The sequence below is a fragment of the Myotis brandtii genome, unplaced genomic scaffold, assembly GCF_000412655.1.
Source record: "Myotis brandtii unplaced genomic scaffold, ASM41265v1 scaffold114, whole genome shotgun sequence".
NCBI classification, from domain to species: Eukaryota; Metazoa; Chordata; class Mammalia; order Chiroptera; family Vespertilionidae; genus Myotis; species Myotis brandtii.
The window spans coordinates 327,065-327,320 of NW_005353927.1; the positions used below are offsets into that span (position 1 = coordinate 327,065).

Below are 256 nucleotides of genomic sequence, written 5' to 3' on the forward strand. Positions count from 1 at the left end.
GGTTTTTGGGCCTTTGGGGGGGGGGGGGGGCATGGGATGGCTAGGGCTTAAGGGAGCTGAAAGTGGAGGATGCTCCCCACCCAAAGGCCAAAGGACCCAGGTGTCCTGGTCCCCAATTTGGGAGGGGGCAGGAAATGAAACCCGGTAGAACAGAAAGTGAAACAGCCCAGGTGGGGCCGCTGGAAGGAAGGAAAGGGGCCCTACCACACCTGGAGGAGAAGGCAGAAAATAAAACCGGGCTGAGGCTGAGGGAGTC

At 59.8% G+C, this 256-nt stretch overlaps 1 protein-coding gene across 1 annotated transcript in view; it reads right to left on the bottom strand.

Moving 5' to 3' along the window:
• The window catches only part of PRKD2 (protein kinase D2), a 38,764-nt gene that overhangs the window by 36,871 nt on the left and 1,637 nt on the right, over window positions 1-256 (bottom strand). The gene's annotated exons all lie outside the window — the stretch shown is intronic.